Genomic DNA, 9,928 nt, shown 5'->3' on the forward strand with positions numbered 1-9,928 from the left:
CTCCCTAACCCTCTCATTCTCTCGTCTCTCTCTTTCTCTCATCTCTCTCACCTCCTCAGCCAAAAACCCACCAAATTAACACAAGATATACATGGGTTAACCTCCAATCTATCTCCTGCATGTGATTCAAGTCTTAAATTTCGTAGGTCCAGCTCGGGAAAGGAGGAACGGGTTGATTTTGAAGTTTTCGGAGTCTAGAGCTTGGACAATCTTGGGGGTTTGCTCTCCAAACTGAAGGCAGAGATTTCTTACTCACTTTATGCGTTTAAATGATGTTTATGTGCCTGGATCAGGCTTATTTTTGTTGATTGGGCAGGTTTTGAGATCTGCTGCAGTTTCTATTTTCTGCTCGTACCTGGTTGCGAGTGGCGCGAGCCGGTCCCCCTTTCGCGCGCGCGAGTGTGCCCCCTTGTAGTTGTTCGATCTAGTTTGCTGAGTTAGGATCTGGTGTTGATCATTGTGGAGATCGGTTCAAAATCCAAAAGCAGTGGAAGTCGCCTGCAGAACCCAGTTCTCTACCGGTAGGATCCTATTCCCTACAGGTAGGCCATGTGTTAATTTTATTGTGCAAATCTTGTCCACCGTCTGCCTCTTGTTAGTACCGGTAGGACATCACTCCCTACCGGTAGGGACCCTGTGGTATGCACATGTGTTTTAAATCAATCTATTCACCTATGTTGAGGTTCTAAACCTTCATTCTTGTTTCTTGTCATTCGCTAGCGCATAATGTAAGTATCGTCATGAAGGGAATGTACCATAAGGTTGATAGGAGTACCATAGGTTATGTGGGGCGTTGTGGTGAGTGTTATGGATAGACATGAATATGTTTAGTGATCCGATGGGTAGTGTTGCTATTCGTTTCCTCTCAACTCGTTGAATCTTTTAGGTCCCTGTGGCATATGTTTTGCGGGATTCAAGTATAGAAACGAGTGGGATGGGGACTATAGAAACCATTAGTGGATTGGTACATGGCGTAGGATACGGGGATATACTTAGAGGTATGGTGTGAACGTGAGTATCCATCTATTATGCAATACTGTGGCTTGTTTATTCCATAATGAGAGGTAAATGATCCGATAGTTTGATATTTGTGAAATGGAAGCGTGGAATAGATGTGGACAACAAACGGACATAACGAGAACATGTGATATGTTGTTAATGAGAACTTGACACGAACGCATGGACACTGTTGATTCCGCCATGGACATTTGGTGAGGTTAAAAGAGGAGTAACGCTATAATGCATATAAATGGGTATCACTTATATGTGATAAGTTTCGGAGCATATAAATGGGTATCATTTATATGTGATAGGTCTCAGAGCATATAAATGGGTGTCACTTATTATGTGATATATATGTCCCGGAGCACGCACGAGACATGTGAAAACCTTAATTGATGGGATAGGAGATCTTGAGAAAAGAAAAAAAGATTGTGAAACTATGTGAGATGTGATGAAATGGTACTAAAGGCGCCGTTGTTGATTTACTTGGATTGATGTAGGAATATTGATGGTCATTGTTTGACGTATGAGTAGATAGATCTTTCATATAGGATGTCTAGAATCCCCTAATCGTAGTATGTTGTTGTTGACAGTCTGGTGTACTTGGACTTATCTGTCGTTACTCATGCACTTCAGTAGCATAATTCATTGTATTGTTCATATAATTTGAGTATAGATTTCTCTATTGGGCGCGTGTATGCTCTATCCTATCATTTTCAGGTACAAAACAAAGAAATTGGCATAGCGTGCATATCGTGCTTGTTGATCATGTCTTTCAAGGTATAAAAGAGGCAATTTATTGCATTTGATTCGAAAGAAGTATTTTGGAAAGACATTCGTTGTAACTATACATAATATCATTTTATTCAGACATTGGTATTTTGATAACTTGGAGCTGTGAGCCAAAAATGTAATATCTGGATTTGATTTGAGAACAGGGGAAGGAATGAATTTTGGATATTATCGGTATTACAGCGAGAACTTTGTTTATAAAACTGTATTGTTAATTATGTTAAAAATCGAGGGTGTGACAGTACGGTACTCATTCTTGTGGTTAATATTGCACAAAGGACAGCTTTAGCATGTGAACAGGTTATATCATAAACAAGTATTGTTAAGCATGCTTTGATTAAACACTTAACTGAAAGAAGTAAATAAAGAATCTTCTCCACAGCAAACACCACCATACGACAGAGAGATGCACCGTACGGCACTGGTTCTTGTGGTCCACAGTTTAAAAGTAAGGTTAAAAAAGATTATCTAGCATGTGATCATTTAAAGCATGCATGCATGTTTGTACATGAAACAACTAATGCTTATTTCAAAAGGGAATATAAAACTAAACATGTTTTGTTAACCCAAAAACAGTTTATCATAGCTTCAGTTACTCCAAAACAGAAAACGGTACTTTGCTGCAGATTGTTTGACATGAAAAGAATAACAAACGAGGGCTAAACAAAAACTGTCCCCTGGAAAATCTCTACCGCACGGTAGATATATGTGCCGTGGTGGACATTTGCGGGATTCCAACTTTATTTTCTTACAAAGTCTAAACCATTTAGGCCCTGAACTGCTATGAGAAACCAATCTGTACCTAGTGGTTCCCCTCAGAACATAAGAACAGAAAATTGTACCTTCTTTTGGAATGAACCCTTCTTTGAGAAATTGTGACGATTGCAAAGTCTTGTGATGCGGGCTTTAAGCAGATTCGTGGGCTTAGTATACTGTGGTGACAAGGTGTGAGCCTTACATATGAATTGGTTTGCCTTTTGAAATGGTTTTGAACTTGATTTTTTGGAGAAAAGTTGGAGTTTTTTCTGTTTTTTGTGTTTGGAAGAAGTATGGGAATAAGTAAGGATTTTTCAGAGCATTTTGCAGTGTTCTTGGCTCTCTGGAATTGCTTTCTTCTCTATTTCTTTTTTCGTGTCTCTCCCTCTAAAACACCCTAGGTATTTATAGGAGAGTTTTTCAAAGGTTTTTGCTTGGTCTCCAAGGCTGAACCTTTTTTTTTAACAGCAAAAGAATTTTATTAATCTTTGAAAACAAATTACAAAGATTAAAAGGATCCAAAGCACGAAGCACCCGGAACCAGAAGGGAAAATAACCACCCATAGATGGCAAGAAGCCAACCAAGGCGGTTTGGGTGGAGGTGTCTCCAAGGCTGAACCAATGTACCATACGGTGGAGGTGTCTACCTTACAGTGGACATTTGTCCACCGTGCGGTAGAGTTTGTAACCGCCCTAACTGCAAGGCGGTTTGGGTGACGTATGTGTAATGTACGGTGGAGATGTTGGCCGTATGGTGGAGTTGATTTTAGGTTGACTTTAGGTTGACTTTGGATTTTTGAAAGATTCATTCCAAAATGGTATATTTTCACACAAATTTCCTTTTATCATCATTGGAGACTTAAAATATCGAAGCATCCAAATTGGGTGTCTACACACTCACTCCCAATATAGCCTCACAATCTCTCGTGTATCTCACTCTTTTCTGACACAAAAACAAGTAACCGTGGGTTCCACTTTATATCCCAGCTTGGAGCCCTGTTCTTCAAGCTAGACATTGCCTTCAAGTCTAGAGGTTGGAACTAGAAATTGATTCAATCATAGGCTAACTCAAAAAAAAAAGTTCAGTGGGCAAAACAGTGTATATTATATGCATACGGGCAATCTCTAAAAAATAAGGCTTGTAATTCATTTCATGCACCACACATATTGCTAGCACCATCATACCCTTGACCTCGCATAGTGTAGGTTATAACGAGTGAGGACATCGAATATCTATTTCTTAAGAGTTAATGTAGTGGTATTTTTAACATGCACAATATAAAAAAATTGCTCCCGTAAAAACCCTTGGACATCAACAAATCTCAAAATTAACAAATAAAAAAAAGTTCCAGATTTTTTTTTTGTTGTTCCATTAAAATCTAAACCTATATAAAAGAGTAAGATTGTAAGAACCAATATTTTAAAATTTAAGCACACCAGCCAGTGTTCTGAATCAATTAAATTAGTATAAATCTAAGCACACTAGCCACTGCTTTGCATTTAACAACATAAAAACAAATCTAAGCACACCAGTAAGTGCTATATATTTAACAACATAAGTAAAAATCTAATCACACCAGTCAATGCTCTGCATAATAAGGAAATACTTATGGATCTGAAGCCTAGCGATTCAATGTACTTTAAATTCGATTTAAGAACATCAAGCACCTGAGGTTTCATGAAGTTCATTGAGTCAATTTAACTGGGTTTGCAACTCTGAACAATCAACAAGAATCCAGCCCTTGACGGTAGTAGAGAGGGAGAGAACGCGAGAGAACACAGAAAAGAAAGAACATAGGAGAGAGGGAGAGAACGTCTGTAACAGAGAGGTTGAGAGGGCTGGGCCAACATGGGTTGATCGGATGGGTTGGCCTAAAAGACAAAAATAGATTGGGCTAAAATTATTTGGGATTAAGTTTTGGGAAAATGACAGTCAAAGAAGTGTTTTGATAATTAACATCCGCCAAAGATAATTTCAGCATTAACAAATGTTCTTAGCTTATTCTTGACGGGTATTAATTATCAAAACACGTCCTGAGCCGTCATTTTCCCTTAAGTTTTACATAATTTTTTTTTGTTTTTGTTTTTCTGAAGACCACCTGGACCATTGCCCACCTTAGCCTTAGGGTGGTTCCACCCATGCCAGTTTAAGTAGCTGAGTGTCTCCACAAGTGGCTGGGAAGAGTTAAGTGCTAGTGAGTGAGAGGTGTAGTCAAGGACAGACCCACATGGGTCAGGCGGGAGCACAAGCCCCTACTCGATTTTGTAAAGTTATATTAATATTCGAAAATATCTCAATTATATCCAAAAAATTTGTAAGAGTGTTCCATTAAAATTACCCTAGATTTCCTTTATGATGAGGATATTAGAGTGCTAAATTTTTACACTATCTTTCTGTGAAAATACACTCTTTCCCGTACGTTAATTATAAGCTTAAGAGATCGCCACTTCACACCCAGAGAGTGAAATCGATCCTTGCTTAAATCGAATAGAGCCTACAAGACAAAAGACTCCAGAGAAGACCAGTTAGAGGAGACTTTGAAGAGGTAACATGAAAGTGATCGTCAATACATAGAAGAAAAAGAACCCCCACGCCATGGGAAATTCCATTCGTTGGTCAGACTCTTTGAACCACTTCATTTGATTTTATTCAAGGAAAAATACATGGTCTAACTATCTTTCGCAAAAATAAAATGTTCTTATTAAGTTTTTGTGGGTACCCGAACAACTTAAATTTTTGAGTGAATAAATTATTTGACAATCTCTATGTTATAAACGGTTTGGATCATTGAGAAAAGATCCAAATGTGTGTGAATAATACTTTATGGTCCTAAATCGAAAAAAGAAAAATTCTGGTTAAAAAATAATAATAATATGAAATTTAGTGGAGGCGCGTGACCCACGTGCCCCTTAGTAAATCTGCCCCCGGCCCTCTCCCACCCTTTCACACCAATGGGTGACAATTGACAATTATTCCCTTACCCATGGATAACTAGTCTAGGAGGGTTAGCGAGGATCCCATTTCAATTTTCTCGTCCACAACCTCAAAAGTCTTTAATACCTGCGTATCTCTCCTATCTCCCTAGGAACATTCTTCTTTGCGTATCCCTAGGTTTTGCTTCATGTCTCACATTTTCAGGGTAAATTAGGAGATAGTCAAAATATTCATCTTAGATTGTACGTCTAACAAAATATCAAAATGTGATTTTGGCTTCTTTCTATTCTTGCCCCATTCTTGGGGTTTTGGTTCGTGTTTCAAATTTTTAGAGTAAATTAGGAGATTGTCCAACAATGAGTGGCGACCCTCCTCTCATGCGACCCTCATGTGATGCAGAATGGAATCCACCACGATTCTATTTGATGATCTGAGCTATTTAGTTTGTAGTTCTTAAACTTTTTTTTTTTTTTTTTCACTACCAAATAGTCCCTCTCTATTGTCGGACTATTTATAACCTCCTCCAACTTTTTCATAATTAATCCCCCTCCCCCAGTTACATAATCTCTCCTACCAAATTCTCCTCTATCCTATGAAAACCCCAGAACTAGTTCTGCTAACAAACGGACTCTTAAAATTCCTTACACTCATAATCTGATTTCGCTTAACTTCATTTTTTATTACTTTTTTTTTCTTTATTCAACAATTTTTTTGCTTTCGTTAGTTTTTCGTTATATAATTTTTGGGATTAAGAGTAGACAAACTTAAAGAGTAAATTTTAATTTTTGAGAGTTTTTCAAAGGTTTTTGCTTGGTCTCCAAGGCTGAACCGGCTTCCTTCAGGCCTAGGCGGCCATGGTGGGCTAGGGGCCTGGCTATGATGGCCTAAAAAGCTTTGGCCATTAATTTTGAAAAGGTGGTGCAAGTACCGATGTATCGTACGGTGGAGGTGTCTACCGTATGGTGGACATGTGTCCACTGAAGGCCGGCTCAAGGTAAATTGATTCAGTCCTGGGCTAACTCAAAAAAAAATTCGGTGGGCAAAACAGTGTATATTATATGCATACAGGCAATCTCTAAGAAATAGGAAAAATGACAGCCAAGGACATGTTTTGATAATTAGTATCTGCCAAGGACATTTTCAGCATTAACAAATGTTCTTAGTTTGTCCTTGGTGGGTATTAATTATCAAAACACATCCTGGACCGTCATTTTCCCTTAGAAATAAGGCCTGTAATTCATTTCACGCACCGCGCATATTGATAGCACCATCATACCCTTAACCTCGCATAGTGTCGATTGTAATGAGTGAAGACATCGAATATCTATTTCTTAAGAGTTAATGTAGTGGTATCTTTAAAATGCACAATATGAAAAAAAATGCTCCCGTGAAAACCCTTGGACATCAACAACTCTCAAAACAAATAAAAAAAAGCTCCAGATTTTTTGTTGTTGTTCCATTATAATATAAACCTATATAAAAGAGTAAGATTGTAAGAACCAATATTTTAAAATTTAAGCACACCACCTATGTTCTGCATCAATTAAATTAGTAAAAATCTAAGCACACTAGCCACTGCTCTACATTTAACAACATAAAAGCAAATCTAAGCACACCAGTTAGTACTATGCATTTAACAACATAAGTAAAAATCTAAGCACACCAGTCAATGCTCTGCATAATAAGGAAATACTTACACATCTGAAGCCTAGCGATTCAATGTACTTAAAATTCAATTTAAGAACATCAAGCACCTGAGGTTTCATGAAGTTCCTTGAGTCGATTTAACTGGGTTAGCAACTCTAAACAATCAACAAGAACCCAACCCTTGAAGTTAGTAGAGAGGGAGAGAATGAGAGAGAACACAGAAAAGAAAGAACGTAGGAGAGAGGGAGAGAACGTCTGTAATAGAGAGGCTGAGAGGGCTAGGCCAAAATGGGTTGGTCGGATGGGTTGGCCTAAAAGAAAAAATAGATTGGGTTAAAATTATTTGGGATTAAGTTTTGGAAAAATGACGGTCAATGACGTGTTTTGATAATTAATATCCGCCAAGGACATTTTCAGCATTAACAAATATTCTTAGCTTGCTCTTGACGGGTATTAATTATCAAAACACGTCATGAGCCGTCATTTTCTCTTAAGTTTTACATGTTTTTGTTTTTGTTTTTGTTTTTCTAAAAACCACCTGGGCCATTGCCCACCTTAGCCTTAGGGTGGTTCCACCCATGCCAGTTTAAGTAGCTGAGTGTCTCCACAAGTGGCTGGGAAGAGGTAACTGTTAGTGAGTGAGAGGTGTAGTCAAGGACAGACCCACAGGGTCCCGCGGGAGCACAAGCCCCTACTCGATTTTGTAAAGTTATATTAATATTCGAAAGTATCTCAATTATATCCAAAAAATTTGTAAGAGTGTTCCATTAAAATTACCCGAGATTTTTTTTATGATGAGGATATTAGAGTGCTAAATTTTTATACTATCTTTTTGTGAAAATACACTCTTTCCCGTACGTTAATTATAAGCTTAAGAGATCGCCACTTCACACCAAGAGAGTGAAATCGATCCTTGCTTAAAATCGAATAGAGCCGACAAGACAATAGACTCCAGAGAAGACCAGTTAGAGGAGACTTTGAAGAGGTAACATGAAAGTGATCGTCAATACATAGAAGAAAAAGAACCCCCACGCCATGGGAAATTCCATTCGTTGGTCAGACTCTTTGAACCACTTCATTTGATTCAAGGAAAAATAAATGGTCTAACTATCTTTTGCAAAAATAAAATGTTCTTATTAAGTTTTTATGGGTGTTCGATCAACTTAAATTTTTGCGTGAATAAATTATTTGACAGTCTCTATGTTATAAACGGTTTGGATCATTGTGAAAAGATCCAAATGTGTGTGAATTATACTTTACAGTCCTAAATCAAACAAAGAAAAATTCTAGTTAAAAAAATAATAATATGAAATTTAGTGGAGGCACGTGACCCCACGTGCCGCTTAGTAAATCTGCCCCTGGCCCTCTCCCACCCTTTCACACCAACGGGTGACAATTGACAATTATTCCCTTACCCATGGATAACCAGTCTAGGAGGGTTGGATCTATTTCACTTTTCTCGTCCACAACCTCAAAAGTCTTTAATACCTGCGTATCTCTCCTATCTCCCTAGGAACATTCTCCTTTGCGTATCCCTAGGTTTTGCTTTATGTCTCACATTTTCAGGGTAAATTAGGAGATAGTCAAAATATTCATCATAGATTGTACGTCTAACAAAATATCAAAATGTGATTTTGGCTTCTTTCTATTCTTGCCCCATTCGTGGGGTTTTGGTTCGTGTTTCAAATTTTAGGGTAAATTAGGAGATAGTCCAACTAATGAGCGGGGATCCTCCTCTCATGTGACCCTCGTGTGATACAGAATGGAATCCATCACGGTTCTATTTGATGATCTTAGCTATTTAGTTTGTAGTTCTTAATGTTTAATTTTTTTAACCACCAAATAGTCCCTCTATTGTCGGACTATTTATAACCACCTCAAACTAGTTCTACTAACAACGGACTGTTAAAATTCCTTACACTCATAATCTGATTTTGCTTAACTTCGTTTTTATTACTTTTTTTTGTCTTTATTCAACAATTTTTTTGCTTTCATTAGTTTTTTGTTATATATATTTTTGGATTAAGAGTAGACGAACTTAGAAAGTAAAAAATATGCCCAAAAGCTTAAAAAAGTTCACTAAAGACATAATAACCTAAAACAAACAAAGTTTTTATTCATAATTTGTTCTTTTTTTGTTATTCTCGTCGGGATGAATAAATAATTTGAATAATTTAAGGAAAAATAACCAAAGCGAATTTTTGGAATAGATATAAAAAATAATCCACTTGTGAGAGGTGGATTATTATCCAGAATTTTGAATATAGACAAATAAATTTTGAATAGAGCAAATCACCTCTCAGTTTGCAAGTTGGCCATTACACCAAAGATGTAACCTATTGATATTTCCCATGGTGAAGAAAATGTCAGTACAATTCGGAAGAATCATGCTCCGAATCATTTGAGTGCATCATAGCCTGAGCCAAAAAAAGGGGAGAGAGAGAGAGAGATCAGCATCAGAGAGGAAAATAATTAAAATGGTTTTGAGAGTGAACACTTACTCGTCAAAGCACCGAGTTACTGTAGCTCGGACTAGATTACAGACCCTTTGTTGAGGCTGTGGGGGAGGCCAATTTTGTGTATTTGCCTAGCTATTTTGGCTAAAATGACATTTTACCTGAGCTTGTGCGCATGCTCTGAAGATCGAGTCGTATTGCGGTGTGTCTGGGAGGATTGGTGACTATGTTTTCAGAGAGGGAGAGCGGTGTGTCTGGGAGGATTGGTGACTATGTTTTCAGAGAGGGAGAGGATGGGGGATGGGGATGGGGGATGGGGATGGGGATCGAGGATAGACCT

The 9,928-nt window shown here is 37.8% G+C and overlaps 1 long non-coding RNA gene across 1 annotated transcript; it reads left to right on the forward strand.

Moving 5' to 3' along the window:
• LOC131327242 (uncharacterized) lies at positions 1–1,997 on the forward strand. Its single transcript, XR_009200243.1, has 2 exons — positions 1–521; positions 1,723–1,997. It is a non-coding gene; the product is annotated as an uncharacterized LOC131327242 (long non-coding RNA).
• Positions 1,998–9,928: the final 7,931 nt, after the last annotated feature.

This window comes from Rhododendron vialii, chromosome 5a (genome assembly GCF_030253575.1).
Source record: "Rhododendron vialii isolate Sample 1 chromosome 5a, ASM3025357v1".
NCBI classification, from domain to species: domain Eukaryota; kingdom Viridiplantae; phylum Streptophyta; class Magnoliopsida; order Ericales; family Ericaceae; genus Rhododendron; species Rhododendron vialii.